Genomic DNA, 19317 nt, shown 5'->3' with positions numbered 1-19317 from the left:
GAACAGAAAATGAAAGAACAAAAGAAAGAATGGATTAAAAAAAAATAAAAAAAATAAAAAAGGATCTCAGGGATATGATAGATAAAATAAAATGCCCAAATATAATACCCATTGGTGTCCCAGAAGGGGAAGAGAAGGGTAAAGGTCTAGGAAGTGTATTCAAAGAAATTGTTGGGGAAAACTTCCCAAACCTTCTACACAATATAAATACACAAAGCATAAATGCCCAGTAAACTCCAAACAGAATAAATCCAAATAAACCCACTCCAAGAAATATTCTGATCAGACTGTCAAATACTGAAGAGAAGGAGCAAATTCTGAAAGCAGCAAGAGAAAAGCAATTCACCACATACAAAGGAAACAACATAAGACTAAGTTGTGACTATTCAGCAGCCACCATGGAGGTGAGAAGGCAGTGGCATGACATATTTAAGACTCTGAATGAGAAAAATTTCCAACCAAGAATACTTTATCCAGTAAAATTCTCCTTCAAATTTGAGGGAGAACTTAAATTTTTCACAAACAAATGCTGAGAGATTTTGCCAATAAAAGACCTGCCCTACTTCAGATACTAAGGGGAATCCTACTGACAGAGAAACAAAGAAAGGAGAAAGAGATATAGAGAATTTAACAGACATATATAGAACCTTACATCACAAATCACCAAGGCACTCAGTTTTCTCTAGTGATAATGGATCTTTCTCCAGAATGGACCACATGCTGGGACATAAAACAAGCCTCAATAAATTAAAAAAAAAAACAACAATTGGACATATTCAAAGCACAATCTCTGACAACAATGCAATACAAATAGAAGTCAATAATTTTTGAATTGTAACTCCACTATATACTTCCTACATGATATAAAATACACAAACTCTAATAACAGATCAGTGGTTTTGAGCTCAATGTAAAATATGTAATTTTTGACAAGAACTATATAAAGGTGGGGGAACGGAGGAGTATAGGTACATAGTTTATGTGTCCTATTGAAATTAAGTTGGTATCAAAGAAAAACAACATTGTTATGGATTTAAAAGTTTAATTTTAAGCCCCACAGTAAACACAAAGAAATTATCAGAGAATATGACCATAGAGATGAAAAATAGAGTATGGGTTAAGAGAAATGGGGGAAGGGGCAATAGGGAGTTAATAAATGAGTGCAGGGTTGCTGTTTGAGGTGAAGGGGGATTTCTAGTATTGGATGGTGGGAAGGTGATAGCATTACAACATTCTAAATGTGATTAATTCCACTAATGGAAGGCTAGGGAGGGGGTGGAATGGAAAGATTTAGGCTGTATATATGTTTCCACAATTGAGGGGAAAAAAAGACAGTCTAAATAAATGACAATTGAATGCCAAGGATGACCCTGGATGGGATCTGAGGATAGAGGACACATTGAAAGGGACACAGTTGAGACATAAGGAAAAGGAAATATAGAATGTAAGTTTTGTATCATTGTGGAATCTCTTGTACTTCTTAGCTGCACTTAATGGGATTCCATAAAAGAATGTTCTTGTTAATGGGAATTGTATGTGTGAATTACAGTGTTTGTTCAAGGATGTATGCAGCTAGCTCTCATATGTTCAGAAGACAGAGCAATAGGTAATGGTTGATAGGGATAGAGGGAAGGAGGGAGGGAGGGAAGGAGGGAGGGAGAGAAAGAAATAGCAGTGCAACATGTTAAATTTAGTGGATCAGGGCTGGTGTCTGCTCCAAATTTCTGGTTTCAAAATGGCTTTGTCCCAGGATGTTACTCTCTAGGCTGCAGTTCCTCAAAAATGTCACTCTTAGTTGCTCTTGGAGTGTTTTCCCCTCTTAGCTTCTCTGGAGCAAAACTCTGCTTTCAACAGCCATCCTCAAACTATCTGTCATCTGTAGCTCCTGTGCATTCTTCAGAGTCCCTCTTGGCTGTGGCTTCTCTTCAAAATGTCAATCACAGCTGCACTGAGTTCCTGCTGTCCACCAGCTCATTTATATGGCTCCAGTGACTCAACTTAGACCCACCCTGAAGGGGCAGAGCAACACCTCCATGGAAATTATCCAGTCATCACCCACAGCTGGGTGGGGCACATTCCAAAGAAACACTCAAAGAATTACAATCTAATCAACACTGATAATGTCTGCCTACACAAGATTACATCAAAGATAATGGCATTTGGGGGGACATAATACATTCAAACTGGCACAAGTGTCTTGCCAGAGGTCTATTCAGATCTATTCTGTTTGAGGTAAACTGCACTTCTTGGACCTATAATTTCATTGTCTTTCATGTGAGATGGGAAATTTTTAGTGATTATTTCATCCATTATTCTTTCTGCTCCTGTTCTGGTTTGCTAATTTTCCCCATTATGCAAAATATCAGACATGTATTGGATTTTATAAAGGGGGTTAATTTGATTACAAAGTTACAGTCTTAAGGCCATAAAGTGTCCCAGGTAAGAAATCAACAATAGAGTGTCTTTACAGAAGGATGTCCAATGGTGTCTGGAACACCTCTGTTGTCTGGGAAGTCATGTGGATGGCATTATTCTTCCTTTGCTCCAGACTGTGTTTCAAAAGTTCTTTCTCCCAGGATGTTTCTCTCTAGGTGTCTGGGGGTATTCTCTTGTTTCTTGCAGGCAAACTCTGGAGTAGCAAAAGTCTACTTTCAATGGCCATCTTCAAAATGTGTCTCTTGGCTGCAGCTAGCATCTGGGCCAGGATGGGTCTTTTTAAAGTACTGCAGTAAATACATCAAGACCCACCCTAAAAGTGTGGGGCCACACCTCCATGGAAATAACCTAATGAAGGGTATTACCCATGGTTAGATTGGTCACATCTCCATTGAAATAATCTACTCCAAAGATTCCAACCTAATCAACACTAATGCATCTGCCCCCACAAGATTGCATTAAAGAACATTGTGTTTGGGGTGACATAATACCTACAAACCAGTACAGTCCCTCTTCCCTTCTCTTCTCCTTCTGGGACAACTATGACACATACATTCATATACTTTGAGTTGCCATTTATTTCCCTGAGATGCTGCTCATAGTTTTCTATTCTTTTCCCTATGTGTTCTTTTATGTGTAGGATTCCATATCTCCCATCCTCCAGTTCATGAATCTTTCCTTCTGCCTCTTCAAATCTGATGTTGTATATCTCCATTATGTTTTTAATCTCTTGTATTGTGTCTTTCATTCCCATAAGTTCTGACAATTTTTTTGAACTCTCAATTCTTCCTTATGTTCACCCAATGTCTTCTTTATGTCCTTTATCTCTTTTGCCATATCTTCCCTCAACCCATTGATTTGATTTTTGTATTTGTTTAGGAGAATTGTACTCCTTATCTCACTTGAATTATACATTTTTTCCTTTGACTGGGTCCTGTCTTCATTTTTCCTACTGTGATTTATAATTTTTTGATGTCTTGGCATCTGGTTTCCTTGATTACCCCAATCAGATTTTCTCAAACCAGACAGGCCCAGGTCTCAGGAGGAGGCTGATACAGTATCAAGCTTCCCTGTGGGTGAGATCAAGAAAATTGAAAGCCTTGCCTAAAAGGCTGCTAAACTCTGAACTTTTCCTATCCTGCCCAGATGTGGCATTTGTCAGCCTGCAGCTCCCCACTGTTGTAAATGTGTGGATCTTTTAATTCTCAATGGAACCTGTCCTGTCCAGGATCTGAGATTGTCAGAAGCAAAGCTTAATTCATTTCTAACCACCCCCCCACCAAAAAAAAAAGCCCTGGGTCTGAATTATCTGAGGCAGGGTAGCCACTTGAGCTGGACCCTTCCCCTCCTTTTCTTAGGGAAAATACCCCCTTTAAGGAGTTATCTTCTACATTTGAATTCCTTCTTTGTCTCTCTGACTCTGTTAAACCCACCCTTGCCTGGGTCAGTCCTGACAATTGGAAATGCCTGAGACTGTCTCTAATGAGCTACTTGGAATAGGAGAAAAAAAGGAAAAGGAGAGAAAACCCCTTTTCAGTGCCTGTCCCCAGTCCTCCAGTTTTTCTGGTCAACTGGTGGTACCTGGTTATCTGGCCCCCTTTTCTTGGGACACAGCCATTTTCCAGTATTCTGAGCTTGGCCGTCTCCAAGACTCTCTGTTTTTTATTTATTTATGTATATTTTCTATCAGCCCTGCCTCCCCTCTGCTGGGAAGAACCTCACATTTCTTTGCTGCTTGCTCTGGGTTTATCTGTGCTTGTAGCTTGTATTCAGCCTCTGAATTTGTTAATTAAAACTGCAATCTGAGCTTAGTTGAGTTACTTCCCTTTTCTCCAGGTAACCTTTCTCCACAGGGAAGCATCTCAACTCAGCGTGCCATGCTGGTGGGAGAAAGGCACCAAGTTCTGCAGTTTGGGGAGATTTATTTACAGTTATATGCTGTGATCTCAGCTGTCCCATCCACTCCTGGCTGGTGTATGATATATGTCCAGTCACAGATGTCCCCCAACAGTTTCTCCAAACTGTTGACTAGTTTATATGCTAGTTGCTCTAGAGGACTAACTAAATTCCACTCCTTTCTATGCCACCATCTTGCCCCAACCCCTGAATATTGGGTTTTGGTGCTGGTGGAGCCTGAAATCAAATGCACCCTGATGTATGGGAGGAAGCCACAAATCAGAGACCCATAGCTGCCATTACTGGCTATGGAGGCCAAAGGTTTAAGGTAACACAAAATCTGATTTTAATGCAACTTGGCTGGCTACCTCCCCAAAGCTATATATATGTATATATCCCCAATTCTGGAATATATACTGGGAATTGATATTCTAATGAGTATCACCCTGCAAACCATCATAGAGGAATTCTGTTTCTGGTTTCATGTAGTAAACTTCATCCTGAGAGGACATGTCAAGTTGTCACCAGTGAAAGTGCCTCCCCTTCAGCATACAGTAGCTATACACCAGTATAAACTACCTGGGGCCACAAAGAAATTATTGCTACTATAAAGGAGTTTGAAAAATTGGGTATCATCATCCCTACTCATAGCCTTTTTAACAGCCCAGTTTGGCCAGTTAAAAAATCTGATGGATCTTGGAGAAAGAACATTGACTATAGAGAACTGTATAAATTAACTCCTTCCTTGTTTGCAGCTGTGCCAAGTATTGCTATGCTGTTACTGGACATCATATGATTAGGCCTGTTTCATTTTGTTCTAGATCTTGTTAATGCTTTCTTTAATATTCTCTTCAGTCCTTCTAGTTAACCTGTGCTTACTTTCATGTGGGAAGGGTGGCAATGGACTTTTACTGTGCTGCCACAAGTGTACATTCATAGTTCTATTTGTTTTGGCTTAATGGCATAGGGCCTGATGAAATTGATACCACTGGATACTTTCACTATGTTTCACAGTTTTTGTGACATTATGCTAACCAGTCATTCTCTTCCAGACATAGAAGAGGTAGCTAAAACAGTGGTGACCAACCTTAATGTTGGGGAGGGGTGATAAATTGAGACAAATTATAAGGGCCTGGATGTTTTCTTGAATGTTGAGTGTTGTCTGGTCCAGTAAAACAAGAATTATTCCTTCTACTATTATTGGTATAGTGGAAAATTGCACTACCACATATACCCCCAAGCAACTAATGGCCTACCTGAGTTTGTTGGGTTATTAGAGACATTTCATACCCCATTTGGCACAATTCCTAAACTTTTGATTTTACTGGTATGATAGGGAGACATGGGAGTGAGATGTCCCCCAACAGGCTACCTTTGAAAAATCTAAATGTGCTGGAGCACAAGTGCAAACTCTAAGGGGTTTGGACCTCATATACCCTGTGACTTAGATGTGGCCAGTACCACTTGGCTTCTGGTGGGGTTTATGAAAAAGGCAACATGCTAAGCCTGTGCCCAGTGATTAGGTCACAGTTATGGAAAGAAGCAGAACTTCAATATAGCCTTCTAGGGAAACAATTGTATGCAGATTATAATGCCCTATTGCAAGTAGAAGAGCTACACCAAAAAATGTCTGGTGACCTTGCAAATGGCCATACCCATACAGGGGTGGATCCGTGACACCCTAAACAAACCCCAGTCAGGATTTTCTCAGCTGAGCACATTAACAAAATGGAAAGTTTACCTCTTACAGTGCAGCAGCATCAACAGCATCCCTTTAAGTGCAGAGATGCATGAAATCCTGGGGCCAGTCTCCTATGTGGAAGAACAGTTTGTCCCACTACCCTCTGACCCTTCTGAGGTGGCTCCCCCTCCAATGCCCACCAATGATGGACAGGGAAGTATACCTGGCTCTACCTGGTATACTGATGGATTTGTACATGGGCAGCCCACTACCTGGATGGTGGTGACCATCCAACCTAATACTGACACCATCTGGTAGGAGACTGGGTTTCTGCAAAGCAGCCAATGGGCCAAACTGTGGGCTGTATGGATGGTGATTGTCCATGAGCCAGATGTTTTAACTGTTTGCACAGATAATTGAGCTGTATACCAAAGCCTGATGGTATGAATGGCAACATGGAAGCAAGAGCAATGGATGGTAGTTAGCCAACCCCTATGGGGGAAAGAAATGTGGGAAGACATCTGGGTAGCCTGCCTAAAACATAAGGTAACTGTTTTTCATGTCTCTGCCCATAATGCTAACTCATTGTCAGGCAACATAGAGGCAGATGCCCTGGTGAAGATCCGCAGCATGACACCAACAATGCATGAAGTGACTGAATGGCTGCACCAAAAAACCACTCACCAGTAGTACCAGACCCTGTGGAATTTGGTGCAGCAGTTTAAACTGCCCATTACCTGACAAGAGCTAAATGAGATGGTAGATGACTGCCATTCCTGTTTGCTGTGATCATCCAGAATGATTTCTCACAAAATGAGGAACATTGGCCAGGACCAGAAACCCATCATGTAGTGGCAGGTAGATTATATTGGGTTGCTTCCTCTGTCTGAGGGTGTAAGGTATGCTTTTATAGCCATTGACATGGTTACAGGACTTTTGTTAGCTTACCAGTGGGGAAGGACAACCAACAGGTCACCATACATAGTCTAGAAAAAGCGAGTTATTTCTTTGGGGTCATCACACATGTGGAAAGTGATAGAGGGACCCCATTTACAGGGCCATTAACCCAAGCTTGAGCTACTGAACATGACATCCTCTGTATATTTCACCTGCCTTACAACCCCATTTTAGTGGGGTTAATTGAAAGAATTGAGAATTTGCCCTGTGATAGGCTGACAGGACCCATGGGTGCTTAGAGAGAATTGTCCTGGGAAACAGAATGAAAATGCACAGGAACTGAGAGAGGAGCTGGAACACAACCTGTGATCAGAAGGCAGCAGCCACATACCTTCCCAGCTAACAGAGGTTGTCTGGACAGCATTGGCCTTCCTTCAGTGAAGGTATACTCATGTTGAAGCCTTAATTTGAACATTTTCATGGCCCTCAGTCTGCAAATTTATAAACAAATAAGCTCCCCTTATAAAAGCCAATCCATTTCTGATATTTTGCATAACGGCAGCATTAGCAAACTGGAACAGTTCTTAAATATCATCTTTCTTTGAAAAAATTAAGAATTGAATAACATTTTTCCTTTATTGTTGCAGTTACTGCAAATTTAATCAGCAAAGAGGTAAATATTAGTAAAATTGTTCCCTCAAGCTTGAATGCATAAGGGAGCAATAAAATAGATAAGAAACCTCAATTGACCTCATTCATTTAAAAGTCATTCCATCTGTCTTTAGACTAGCACCAGTTCCCTGATAGATTCCTAGAATAGGATTGTGTCACTGGGTCCATCCCCAATTGTTGCAGTAACTGTAAGGATACCATAACATTTTATTCTGGACTACCTGACTGGCACTTGGGTTTTGCTCTAGTTTGCTAATGCTGCCAGAATGCAAAACACCAGAAATGGATTGGCTTTTATAAAGGGGGTTTATTTGGTTACACAGTTACAGTCTTAAGGCCACAAAGTGTCCATCAACAAAGGGTACCTTCACTGGAGGATGGCCAATGGTGACTGGAAAATCTCTGTTAGCTGGTAAGGCACCTGGCTGGTGTCTGCTCCAAAGTTCTGGTTTCAAAATGGCTTTCTCCCAGGATGTTCCTGTCTAGGCTTCAGCTTCTCTCAAAAATGTTACTCTCAGTTGCTCTTGGGGCATTTGTCCACTCTTAGCTTCTCCAGAGGAAAAGTCTGCTTTCAATGGCTGTCTTCAAACTGTCTCTCATCTGCAGCTCCTCTCTTCCTGGCTCCTGTGCATTCTTCAAAGTATCCCTCTTGGCTATAGCACCTCTTCAAAATTTCATTCTCAGCTGCACTGAGTTTCTTCTGTTTGTCAGCTCATTTATATGGCTCCAGTAATTCAATTCAGACCCACCCTGAATGGGTGGGGTAACACCTCCATGGAAATTATCCAATCAGAGTCATCACCACAGTTGGGTGCAGCACATCTCCATGGAAACAGAGAATTACAATCTAATTAACACTGATAGGTCAGCCTACACAAGGTTACATCAAAGATAATGGCACTTGGGGGGACATAATACATTTAAACTGGCACAGTTTTACATTCCAAGAATTTCTGTTCTGCTAAAAACCTTCTCCAAGGGAACCAGGAGGGGGGATAAGACCTCTCTGGTAAATGTTCTGCTTCTGTGAAAATTTTCTGACTGATGTTGCAAATCTTGGGTATTGGAGTGGAAATGCCGGGAAGGTGTTGGTAATTGTGGGTCTGATAAATTTATAGAAATCTCCTTGGTTAGCAGACTCATTGATTTGTTCCAGGATTTGTGTTGATTCTTCAAAACCACTTGAAATGGATACACCAGAAATCCCATATCTCCTGACAGGAACTTTCTGAATGTCTTCAGTGTTTTTTCTTTCTAAGCAGTGTTTTCAGCACCTACTGAATAATTCAATTGCATCACCTGGTTTCATGACTTCTACATCAACCAAATATCTGCAAATGAGATAGCAAGTCCTGTTTAAACCATGACTTCTCATATTTGTACAATTAATCACAAATATTTTCCACCACAAGATTCACTGTTTTATAGATTCCCATCTTTTAACCTCCAAAGTTCTTTCTGGTGACATACATGACTGTGAACTTACCCTTTCCACCACATTCATATACCATTTAGCACTGTTAATTATTCTCACAATGTGCTGCCATCACCTCTGTCCATTTCCAAATGTTTAAGTTCACCCTAGCTGAACATTCTGGTCAAAATAAGCAGCCACCCCCATTCTTTAATCTTGTTCTGTATCCTGATAACTTATATTTTCTGTCTATGTATTTACATATTATAATTAGTTCAGATCAGTGAGACCCTGAAATATTTGTCCTTATGTGTCTGTCTTATTTCACTCAATATAGTGCCCTCAATTTTTCTTCATCAACCCATTATTTAAGATGGTTTTGTTCACAGACCATACAATCCATCCAGAGGAAACAATTGATGGTTCCCTGTATAGTTACATATTTAAGTATTCACCACCTGTGCCAGTTTAAATGTATTATGTCCCCCAAATGCCATTATCTTTAATGTAATCTTGTGTGGGCAGACTTATTGGCATTAATTAGATTATAATTCTTTGAGTATTTCCATGGAGATGTGCCCAACCCAACTGTGGGTGATGACTCTGGATAATTTCCGTGGAAGTGTTACCCCACCCATTCAGGGTGGGTCTAAATTAAATCACTGGGGCCATATAAATGAGCTAACAAACAGAAGGAACTCAGTGCAGCTGTGAGTGACATTTTGAAGGGGAGCTACAGCCAAGAGGGACACTTTGAAGAATGCACAGGAGCTGAGAGAGGAGCTGCAGATGAGAGACAGTTTGAGGATGGCCATTGAAAGCAGACTTTTGCTCCAGAGAAGTTAAGAGAGGAAAAAATGCCCCAAGAGTAACTAAGTGACATTTTTGAGGAACTGCAGCCTAGAGACGAATGTCCTGGGAGAAAGCCATTTTGAAACCAGAACTTGGGAGCTGGTGCCAGCCACGTGCCTTCCCAGCTAATAGAGGTTTTCTGGAGACCATTGGCTGTCCTCCAGTGAAGGTACCTGATTGCTGATGTGTTACCTTGGACAGTTTATGGCCTTAAGACTGTAACTGTGTAACCAAATAAACCCCCTTTTATAAAAGCCAATCCATCTCTGTTGTTTTGCATTCCATCAGCATTAGCAAACTAGAACACCACCATTGCCACTATCTATATAAGGACATCTCCATTTCTTCCACAGAGAAAGAGGAAGAGTCTAAGAAGTTAGACAAAAGAGGAAGAAAAAAAGAGAGAAAAAAGAAACAGAAAAGCATTAGAGCTAGAAAGCACCAAAAGGAAAGATAGCATTAAACTAAAGCAGAATAAAGATTCAGACATCACCAATACCGAGTCCCACAAACTTTCCCCATGCTCTCCTCCATATGTATTTGGCTTTGGTATATTGCCTTTGTTATATTAAAGGAAGCATAATACAATTTCTGTTAATTATAGTCTCTAGTTTGCACTGATTGTGTTTTCCCCTTCCCATGCTGTTTTTAGTGCCTTGCATTGTTGACATTCATTTATTCTACCTCATGTAAAAACATATTTGTACCTTTTATCACAATCATTTAGCACCCTTGGTTTCACTGAGTTATACTTCCCCAGTCTCTATCTTTTCTCTTTCCTTCTGGTGTCCTTCATGCTCCTAACCTTCCTCCTTCAACCATATTCACAGTCATCTTTCTTCAGTGTATCCACATTGCTGTGCTATCTCACAAAATTGTGTTCCAAACCTCTCACTTGTGTCTTTTCCTTTCAGCCTGTAGGGCTCCCTTTAGTATTTCCTGTAGGACAAGTATCTTGTTCACAAATTCATTGTCTGTCAGAGAATATTTTAAACTCTCCCTCATATTTGAAGGACAGTTTTGCAGAATATAGGATTCTTGGTTGTTGGCTTTTCTCTTTCAGTATCTTCAATATATCACCCCACTTCCTTCCTGCCTCCATGGTTTCTACGGAGAAATCTGCACATAGTCTTTATCAAGCTTCCTTTTTATTTGATGGATTGCTTTTGTCTTGCTGCTTTCAGGATTCTCTCTTTATCTCTGACATTTGATAATCTGGTTATGAAGTGTCTTGGCATAGGCCTACTCAGATCTACTTTGTTTGCAATACGCTGTGCTTCTTGGATCTGTAATTTTATGTCTTTCATAACAGAAGGGAAATTTTCATTATTTCCTCTACTATTGCTTCTGCCCCTGTTCCCTTCTCTTCTCCTCCTGGGACATCCATGAAACATATGTTCCTCCATTTTGTTTTGTCATTCAATTCCTGGAGACATTCCTCATATTTTCCCATTCTTTTCTCTATCTGTTCTTTCATATGTAGGCTTTCAGGTATCTTGTTCTCTAGTTCCTTGGTGTTTTCTTCTGCCTCTTGAGATCTGTTGTTTTATGTCTCCATTGTGTGTTCCATCTCTTGTGTTGTATCTTTTATTTCCACAGATTCTGCCAGTTGTTTTTTTTTTTTTTGAACTTTTAATTTCTACCTTATGTATGCCCAGTGTTTCCATTATATGCTTCATGTCTTTTGCCATGTCTTCCCTAAACTTTTTAGTAGACTTAGAATTAGTTGTTTCAATTCCTGTATCTCAGTTGAAATGTAAGTTTGTCCCCTAGACTGGGTCATAGCTTTGTTTTTCTTAGTATAGGTTGTAGTTTTCTGTTGTCTCAGCATCTAGTTTCCTTGGTTACCCCAATCATGTTTTCCCAGACCAGTACTGGCTCAGGTCTAGAAGGAGGCAATCCAGTTTCCCTGAAGGTGTCTTAGATTGATACACCCTGTGAGGCCTCAAGTCACTGTGCTTTTCTGCCCAGCAGGTGGCACCTGCCAGCCTATAGCTCCAGACTGGTGTAAGAAGGTGTGGTGCATGGTTGTTTTCTGCCAGACTCTGTGGTCTGGTTCTGAATGGAAGGAGAGTAGTAGAGCTTGGCACCAATTCTTTCTCTTAGGGAAGATACAGCCCCTAGGGAGAGGTCCTTAACATTTGAATAGTCTCTCTGACTGTGCTATCTCCATCATTGTCTGGGTCAAAGCAAAAGAACTGAAAATGTCTGAGGCTTTCTCCACTGAGCCCCAAAAGGTACAGAAATGCTCCCTTCATGGCCAGTTCATAGCCATCCTCAGTTTCACCCATCAGCCAGGGACATCACCCAGACCTCTGGGCTCCCCCACCCTCCCAGAGACGTCCTCCAGCTCTCTAAGCTCAGTTATCACCAAAAGCTTCTGTCTGCTTGTTGGAGATTCGTAGCTTGTATTGAGCAGTCCATGCCTGTTAATTAAAATGCCAGTTGGAGCTCAGCTGAGCTATATTCACCTGTGCAGAGAATGCTGCTCTCTATCACAGCAAGGCTTTGCAGTTTGGGCTGTTGGGGGAGGGGGCTCTCTGCTCAGGTCTGCAGTTACTTACAGATTTTATGCTGCAACCTCAGGCTGTCCTCACAATTCAGGTTCATGTATGATGGGTGGGCAGTCACATTTGTCCCCCCACAGTTATTTCAGATTATTTAATTGTTGTTCCTGGTTGCTTATTAGTTTCTCCAGGAGGACTAACTAGCTTCCAGTCCTCTCTATGCCACCATCTTCTGGAACTTGTGTATCATTTTGTTGTGACTGATTTGTCCCCTTTTGCCTGCTATATATATATTTTTAAGTTCAGTTTTATTGAGATATATTCACATACCATAAAACCACTCATGCTGTACAATCCACTGTCCACAGTACCATCATATAGTTGTGCATTCATCACCCCAGTCTATTGTTGAATGTTTTCCTCATACCAGAAAGAATCAGAATAGGAATAAAAAATAAAAATAAACAAGAACACCCAAATTGTCCCCCATCTCACCCTATTTTTCATTTAGTTTTTGTCCCTATTTATCTACTTATCTAATAGGAAGTGAAATATTCTGTATATATTTTAAATATTTTCTTTCTGGTAATCCTGGGATTTGTATTAAACAATATGTCTTGAAACTACTAGTTTGAAAAGACACTAGTTTAATTTCAATAGGATATTCTATATCTGCTCCTTTACCCTTCCATTTCCACTCTTTATGTTGCTTTTTTAATAAATTACCTCTATATTTTGGATGTTCATTACAAGAAAATATGATTATGTCTTTCTCAATTGCATTGTTTTTTTATTCATTTTATTGAGATGTATTCACATACCATGCAGTAATACAAAACAGAGCATGCATTGGATAGTTCACAGTACCATTATATAGTTGTGCATTCATCACAAAAATCAATCCCTGACAGCTCCATTACCACACACACAAAAATAAAAAGAGTAATAATTAAAGTGAAAAAAGCAATAAAAGTAAAGAAGAACACTGGGTGCCTTTGCTTTTCTCCTTCCCTCATTTTTCTACTCATCCACCCATAAACTAGACAAAGGGGAGTGTGGTCTACATGGCTTTCCCAATCACATTGTCACCCCTCACAAGCTACATTTTTATACAATCATCTTCAAGATTCATGGGTTCTGGGTTGTAGTTTGATAGTTTCAGGTATTTACTGCTAGCTACTCCAATTCACTAGAACCTAAAAAGGGTTGTCTATATTGTGCATAAGAGTGCCCACCAGAGTGACCTCTCAGCTTTTTTTGGAATCTTTCTGCCACTATAGCTTATTTCATTTCCTTTCACATCCCTCTTTTGGTCAAGAAGATGTTCTCCATCCCATGATGCTGGGTCTACATTCCTCTCCAGGGGCCATATTCCATGTTGCCAGGGAGATTCACTCCCCTGGGTGCCTGATCCCACATAGGGGGGAGGGCAATGATTTAACCTGCCAAGTTGGCTTAGCTAGAGAGAGGACCACATCTGAGCAACAAAGAGGTATATGGGAGGAGGCTCTTAGCCACAATTATAGGGAGGCCTAGACTCTCCTTTACAGCAACAGTCTTGCCAAGGGCAAGTCCCATCAAACCACCAGTCCCCTATGTCTGTGAGCACATCAGCAACCACTGAGGTGGGGAAGTCCAATATCCCTGCATTCTCCACCAGCTCCTCAAGGGGGCCCTGCATATTTTTTCATTGTTGTTGTTTTAAAAACTCTTTTTTTATCAACTATATCAAAAAAATTCAAAAAAAACATACAATAACAAAACATTTCAAACAAACCATAACAAGAGAGTAAGAAAAAGACAACTAACCTAAGATAACTACTTTACTTCCAACAGGTTCCTACTCTACCCTAAGAAAGTAACCTAATATAGCAAAATTTCTGTGAACTTGTTCCTACTACACCCAATTAACAGACCATAGTCATACCTGGGCATTCCCAGAAAATTAAATTTACCCACGTTAGCTTATCTGTTCTTATTGCATTATCATTTCCCCTTCCTTAATTGCTTTCTATCACTAGGTCCCCTACATTCTACATTATAACCATTTGTTTTACATTTTCCAATGTTCACATTAGTGGTAGCATATAATATTTCTCTTTTTCTGCCTGGCTTATTTTGCTCAGCATTACATCTTCAAGGTTCATCTATGTTGTCATATGTTTCACATTTTTCCTTCTTACTGCCATGTAGTATTATATCATGTGCATATTCCACATTAGATTTATCCACTCATCTGTTGAAGGACAATTTGGGTTGTTTCCATCTCTTGGCAATTGTGAATAATGCTGCTATGAACATTGGCAAGCAGGTATCTGTTCATGTCACTGCTTTCAGATCTTCTCGGTATATACTGAGAAGTGCAATTGCTGGATCGAAGGGTAACTCTATATCTAGCTCTCTAAGGAACTGCCAGACTGACTTCCAGAGTGGCTGAACCATTATACAGTCCCACCAACTCAATGAATAAGAGTTCCAATTTCTCCACATCCTCTCCAGCATTTATAGTTTCCAGTTTGTTTAATAACAGCCATTTTAATTGGTGTGAGATGATATCTCATTGTGGTGTTAATTTGCAGCTTTCTAATAGCTAGTGATGTTGAACATTTTTTCATGTGCTTCTTGGCCATTTGTATTTCCTCTTCAGGGAACTGTCTTTTCATATCTTTTACCCATTTTATAATTGGGCTGTCTGTACTATTGTCATTGAGTTGCAGGATTTCTTTATATATGCAAGATAGTCTTGTCAGATACATGGTTTCCAAAAAATTTCCCCCATTGAGTTGTCTTTTTCTTTATCTTTTTGACAAATTCCTTTGAGGTACAGAAACTTCTAAGCTTAAGGAGTTCCCATTTATCTGTTTTTTCTTTCATTGCTTGTGCTTTGGTTGTAAAGTCCAAGAATTGGCTGCCTAATACAAGGTCTTGAAGATATTTTCCTACATTATCTTCTAGGAATTTTATGCCACTGTCTTTTATATTGAGATCTTTGATTCATTTTGAGTTAATTTTTGTGTAGAGTGTGAGGTAGGGGACCTCTTTCATTCCTTTGAATATGAATATCCAACTCTCTCAGCCCCATTTGTTGAAAAAAACTGTTATGTTCCAGTTGAGTGGCTTTCAGGGCCTTATCAAAGATCAGTTGTCCATAGATCTGAGGGTCTATCTCCAAATTCTCAATTTGATTCCATTGATCAATATGTCTATCTTTGTTCCAATACCATGCTGTTTTGACAATTGTGGCTTTATAGTAAGCTTAAAAGTAAAGGAGTGTAAGTCCTCCCCACTTCATTTTTCTTTTTTGGAGTGTCTTTAGCAATTAGAGACATCTTCCCTTTCCAAATTAATTTGATTACTTGCTTTTCCAAGTCTGCAAAGTAAGTTGTTGGAATTCTGATTGGGATTGCATTGAATCTGTAGATGAGTTTGGGTAGAATTGACATCTTGATGACATTTAGTCTTCCTATCCATGAACATGGAATATTTTTCCATCTTTTAAGGTCCCCTTCTATTTCTTTTAGTAGAGTTATGCTTTGGTCTTTGTATTGGTCTTTTACATCTTTGTTTATGTTTATTCCTATGTACTTGATTTTTTTTAGTTGCTATTGAAAATGGTATCTTTTTCATGAGTGTCTCTACAGTTTTCTTCATTTCTAACATATAGAAACATTACTGACTTATGTGCATTAATCTTGTACCCACTACTTTTCTAAATTTGTTTATTAACTCTACTGGCTGTATCATCAATTTCTCAGGATTTTCCAGATATAAGATCATATCATCTGCAAACAATGACAGTTTTACTTCTTCCTTTCCAATTTGGATGCTTTTTTATTTCTTTGTCTTGCCAGATTGCCCTGGCTAGCACTTCCAGCACAATGTTGAATAACAGTGGTGACAGCGAGCATCCTTGTCTTGTTCCTGATCTTAGAGGGAAGGCTTTCAGTCTCTCACCATTGATTATTATGCTAGCTGTGGGTTTTTCATATATGATCTTTATCATGTTGAAGAAGTTTCCTTCAATTCCTACCTTTTGAAGTGTTTTGATCAAAAAGGGATGTTGAGTTTTGTTGAACACTTTTTCAGCATCTACTAACATAATCATTTGATTTTTCTCTTTTGATTTGTTAATGTGTTGTAATACATTGATTTTCTTATGTTGAACCATCCTTGCATGCCTGAAATGAACCCCACTTGGTCATGGTGTATGATTTATTTAATGTGTCTTTGGATTCGATTTGCAAGTATTTTGTTGAGAATTTTTGCATCTATATTCATTAGGGAGATCAACCTGTAGTTTTCCTTTTGTAGCATCTTTGTCTGGTTTTGGTATTAGATTGATGTGAGCTTCATAAAATGAGTTAGGTAGTATTCTATTTTCTTCAATGTTTTGAAAGAGTTTAAGTAAGATTGGTGTCAGTTCTTTTTGGAAAGTTTGGTAGAATTTCCTGTGAAGCCATGTGGCCCCGGGCATTCATTTGTGGAAAGCTTTTTGATGACTGATTGGATTTCTTTGCTTGTGATTGGTTGATTGAGGTCTTCTGTTTCTTCTCTGATAAGTCTAAGTTGTTAATATGTTTCCAGGAAATTGTCCATTTCCTCTACATTATCCAGTTTTCTGGCATAGAGTTTTTCATAGTATCCTCTTATAATTTTTTAAATTTCCTCAGAATCCACAGAAACATCACTTTTCTTATTCATTATTTTGTTTCTATGGGCCTTCTGTCTTTTTGATTTTGTCAGTCTAGCTAGGGGCTTGTTGATCTCAAAGAACCCACTTTTGATGTTATTTAATCTCTCTATTGTTTTTTTGTTGTTGTTGTTCTCTATGTCATTTATTTCTGCTATAAACCTTGTTATGTCTTTTCTTCTACTTGGTTTCAGATTGGTTTGCTTTTCAATTTCTAGCTTCTTCAGTTGATCTATTAGTTCTTTGATTTTGGCTCTTTCTTCCTTTTCAATATATGCATTTAGTGTTATATATTTCCCCTCAGAAGCACTTTTGCTGCATTTCATAGGTTTTGGTATGTTGTGTTCTCATTTTCATTCTTCCCTATATATTTAGCAATTTCTCTTGCTATTTTTTCTTTAACCCACTAATTGTTAAGATCATGTTGTTTAACCTCCAGGTATTTGTGAATTTTCTAAGTCTCTGATGGTTATTGACTTCTAATTGTATTCCATTGAGGTCAGAGAATGTGCTTTGAATAATATCAGTTTTTCAAATTTATTGAGGCTTTTTTTATGTCCCAGCATATGTTCTATTGTGGAGAAAGTTCTGTGAGCATTAGAGAAGAATGTGTATCCTGGTGATTTGGGATGTAATATTATATATATGTCTGTTAAATCCAATTCATTTTTTCAGATTGTTTAGGTTTTCAATTTCCTTATTTGTCTTCTGTCTGGATGGTCTATTTATAGGAGATAGTGATGCATTGAAGTATGCCACAATTTTTGTGGAAGCATCAATTGCTTCCTTTAGTTTTCCTAGGGTTTCTCTCATGTATTTTGTGGCACCTTGATTGGGTACATAAACATTTATGATTGTTATTTCTTCTTGTTGAGTTGCCCCTTTTATTAGTATGTAGTGACCTTCTTTGTCTCCAATAACATCCTTGCATTTAAAGTCTATTTTATCTGAGATTAATATTGCTACTCTTGCTTTCTTTTGGCTGCAGCTTGCCTGAAATACTTTCTCCATCCTTTCACTTTCAATTCTTTGTGTCCCTGTGTCTAAGTTGAGTCTCTCACATGCAACATATTGATGGTTCATATTTTTTGATCCATTCTGCCAATCTGTAGCTTTTAATTGGGAATTTTAATCCATTTACATTCAACATTATTACTGGGAAGGCATTTCTTGAATCAGCCATCCTATCCTTTGGTTTATGTTTGTCAGATATATTTTTCCCTCTCTCTCTTATTGTCCTTTAATGAACCAATATTGAATCACTTTAGTACTGAAACTTTCTCCATATATCTCTCTCCTTTCTTTGTTTACTCTGTTGGTAGGTCTCCTTTTAGTATCTCAAGTAGGGAAGGTCTCTTGTTAGAAAATTCTCTCAGCATTTGTTTGTCTGTGAAAAATTTAAGCCCTCCCTCAAATTTGAAGGAGAGCTTTGCTGCATAATGAATTCTTGGTTGGAAATTTTTCTTACTCAGAATTTTAAATATGTCATGCTGCTGCCTTCTCACCTCCATGGTGGCTGCTGAGTAGTCCTTAAGTCTTATACAGTTTCCTTTGTATGTGGTGAATTGCTTTTCTCTTGCTGCTTTCAGAACTTTCTCCCTTTTGTATTTGACAGTGTGATCAGAATATGTCTTGGAGTGGGTTTATTTGGATTTATTCTATTTGGAGTTTGCTGGACATTTATGATGTGTACTTATGGAGTTTAGAAGATTTGGGAAGTTTTCTCTAACAATTTCTTTGAATACTCTTCCTAGTCCTTTAACTTTCTCTCCCTCTTCTGGAACACCATTAAGTCTTATAGTTGGATGTTCTATATTATCTATCATATCTCTGATGTCCATTTTGATTTTTTCAATTTTTCCCCATTTTTCCTTTTGTTCTTACATTTTCCATTCTGTCATCCTTGAGGTCACTGATTCACTTTTCAGCTTCCTCTCATCTTTTACCACGAGTATCCAGAATCTTTTCAAATTGGTTGACATTTTCCTTTTTTGCTGTAAGATCATCTTTTTTTTTTTTTTAATTTATTCTTGCAATTTCTTCTTTATGCTCTTCTAGGGTCTTCTTCATTCCTTTATATCCTGTGCTATGCTCTCACTGTTTGTCTTTATTTCTTTGATTAATTACTCCAAGTACTGTGTCTCCTCTGATCTTTTGATTTTGGGGTTTGGGTTTGGGTTATCCATATCACCTAGTTTTTTCATATGCTTTAAAATTTTCTGTTGTTTTTGGCCTGTTGGCATTTGCTTAACCTGATAGGGTTCTTTTAGTA

The sequence above is a fragment of the Choloepus didactylus genome, chromosome 4 (assembly GCF_015220235.1).
Source record: "Choloepus didactylus isolate mChoDid1 chromosome 4, mChoDid1.pri, whole genome shotgun sequence".
Lineage (NCBI taxonomy): Eukaryota > Metazoa > Chordata > Mammalia > Pilosa > Megalonychidae > Choloepus > Choloepus didactylus.
Note: the sequence above shows the minus strand (reverse complement) of the source record.